The sequence below is a fragment of the Sceloporus occidentalis genome, unplaced genomic scaffold, assembly GCF_023333645.1.
Source record: "Sceloporus occidentalis isolate IW3139 unplaced genomic scaffold, rSceOcc1.0.p SCAF_4, whole genome shotgun sequence".
Lineage (NCBI taxonomy): Eukaryota > Metazoa > Chordata > Lepidosauria > Squamata > Phrynosomatidae > Sceloporus > Sceloporus occidentalis.
Genome location: NW_028316984.1, coordinates 78,951,747 through 78,954,570, shown reverse-complemented (window position 1 = coordinate 78,954,570; position 2,824 = coordinate 78,951,747). Strand labels below are relative to the sequence as shown.

Below are 2,824 nucleotides of genomic sequence, written 5' to 3'. Positions count from 1 at the left end.
CTATAGGGGAAGTAGTTCCCACATGGCTCAAGTAGTGTGTGGGAGAAGAAGAGTGTGTACTCTAAATATACTTATTGCATATTCAGAGTTCTTGTAATGTTTAGGCTGGTACTTGAAGCTATAATGCAAAATAAAACATTAACCTGTTTGGGATTCAAAAAGCAGTTCTGGAAGGTTTAAGAAAATGCACTTTGTTTCACTTTGATCTCCTCCTAGAGAAGAGCTAAGATGGGCTGACTGGAAACATGGCTCTACCAAGACTTTATAGGATAGGGATGATGAGATAATATACAGTCTGTCCTATCTCACCTGCTAGATGAAGTCTATCAATCACTATTGTTCTTTTGGCATAATAATAATCTAGTTGCTTGTTTCACCTGGCTGTTTGTTACACTCTGATGAAGCAATTAAAAACATAGCCTCTCTCCTCTTCTTATTTTTTAATGTTTGCTTTTTAATTGATGATCTTGCCCATCTACCATTCGATCAACCATTGGTAGTTCACTCTATTACTGCTTGCAGTGGGGGCTGTGATGATGGCATAATTAGGTAAAACCAGAGGAAATGCCGTTTGTTATGAATAAAGAGATCCTTTTCACCACAGAGGTTACCAAATGGTTAATAAATGTGCTTGTCCATTTGCTCCATATTGTCATACAGATCTAGTGATCTAGTGGGTCCACTTCAGAAGGTTCTTTCTATGCCAAGACCTCTGCTTCTATCTCTGGTTTTTGTCATGGCTGTCTAGATTTAAACCAGCCTCACGTAGGATCTTCTGGACCATGGACAATATCAGGCCTCCTTTATCTCTTAGGCAGTCAGAGATTTCTGCTCTTCCTTCGTGTGGCCTGGTGGAATAAATTGGGCCACGGTTCCCACCATCATGGTCATGACTGGTGTTCTGATGTATGTAGCCAAATGAAGAGGCACTGGATTCATGGTTCCTGGCCTCTCTGGTTTTTTCTAATAGGTGCTGCTGAATCTGTGTCAGAGCTGCTATAATGAGCTCTTTTGCATACAGGTCCATTGATGCTTTATCCGACTTTCTGCTTTCTGTTGGAAGCCACTTTCCCTGCCCACTTGGCTGGTCTCTCCCCTGACTATGAGATTCACGTTTCAAGGATGCAAACTGCATGTTCTGAGTTCTTTGGTTATCCCCTGCTTTATAAGAGGCAAAAGCTAGACTTTGAGATCTAGTCTGCTTATCTTCCGCAGCAAGGAGTTTAAACAACCTTTTCACCATTGCGTCCAAAACCTCTGATGTCTTCTGAGTTCCCACATTGTACAGATTCTTCTTCAGACCATAAACAAAATCAGAGTCTGTCATGAGGGCCCCTGTAATATTGTGTAGATTTTTCATTGAGGAATCTATTAGGTCTGAGACAATTTCCTTAGTGTGCCTCATAAGCACCTCTTTTAAAACAGAACATGCAGGTGGAGGGCGCCGGCCTTTTTGGACTTTCATGGTCTTCAGGAATGATAACATCATGTCCGAAGCAACCTGGTTTGCATACACCATCATCCCTCTGCTTACAGAAGTAGCATCCTCCTGCTTCTTCGCTTTGTCTGAATAGGTTGCTTCTTGCTCCTTATAGACATTTTGGCTAGTTGTTTCACTGGGGAGGGAATCATCAATCTTGACAGACCTCCCTGGCTTCCTGTTGACTTCGACCCCTTCGGTGGCAGGAGATTTGGTCCCAGCACTATAGGGACTAATGGTGTGACGTGTACACTTTCCAGAATTTTCCCATTTTTCTTTGATCTCCTTCCGTGTCATATCAAGAACTAAGGAGCAGAGCTTATTGGCATAATAGGCAAGATCCTCAGAGTTTGGTCTTTCACTACCAGATCTGCTTGGAGCAGTATTGTTGTTGTTCTGGGATACTGTGTCAATCAGGTTGGGTTTGCGAGGCTTTCCCAAAGGGATCAGTGCATGCTGGAACCCCAGTGCATACTTCTGAAGGTCATTACTGAGCCAACTGACCATACTGGTGTCTTCGGAGGAGCCTTGCTTAAAAAGACAGACTGCTCCCTCTGTATTCACATTATCACTTTGCTCATTGTCCTTGATGATGACGACCTCCTTCTCTTCCAGATTCAAGTTCCCTGGCAAGTCAAATTCCCTAGTAGGAGAAGAAATGTTTCTGGAATGGCCAGTAGCTATGTTTAATTTGGGAAATGTGTCCTTTATGTTGGCAACATCAACAAAGCAAATCACCTTACGTTCCTTATCTTTCTGTCCATCAGGGCTGTAGAAGTTGATCTTGCACATACCAGCCTGACTGTTTAGCCAGTTGATTTCATGAGCCATCTTTGTTGGTTAAAAGCAGAAGCATATGGAGACCTGTACTGTGTTCTCCTTTTAGCTGAGCAGCTTGGATGACCCGGCCAGACCTGGGATGTTGTCTCCTCTTAGTCTCCCATGCTCTTCCTTCCTACAAGTGGTGTTCTCACTTGGGTGGACACATGGCAGCAGTGACTTCACAAAGCATCACTGTTCCCCACCAACCAGCAATGAGTTGCCAACACTTTAACAAGAAAGTGCTTTCCCCTCCTTGTTGTACCCAGAGCTGTCTTCCTTTTCAGCTGGACAACCTCAGTGATGAACCTGCCAGTTTCAAGATGTTGTCTGCCTCAGCTTTCCATGCTCTTCTGCCAGCAAGGGACATTTTGCCTGGTGTGGACATATAAGCATCAATGACATCACAAAGCAACAGAATCGCCCACCAACCAGTCAGCTGTCAATGTTTTAGCAAGAAATGTATTTGCAATTTTATTCTTTCAACCAGTAATAAATATTTGAAAGCATTAAGATAGCCCTTTT

General features: G+C 43.2%; 1 pseudogene; it reads right to left on the bottom strand.

The window, feature by feature from the left end:
• Positions 1-718: 718 nt before the first annotated feature.
• On the bottom strand, positions 719-2,311 carry LOC149314051 (A-kinase anchor protein 4 pseudogene; annotated as a pseudogene).
• Positions 2,312-2,824: the final 513 nt, after the last annotated feature.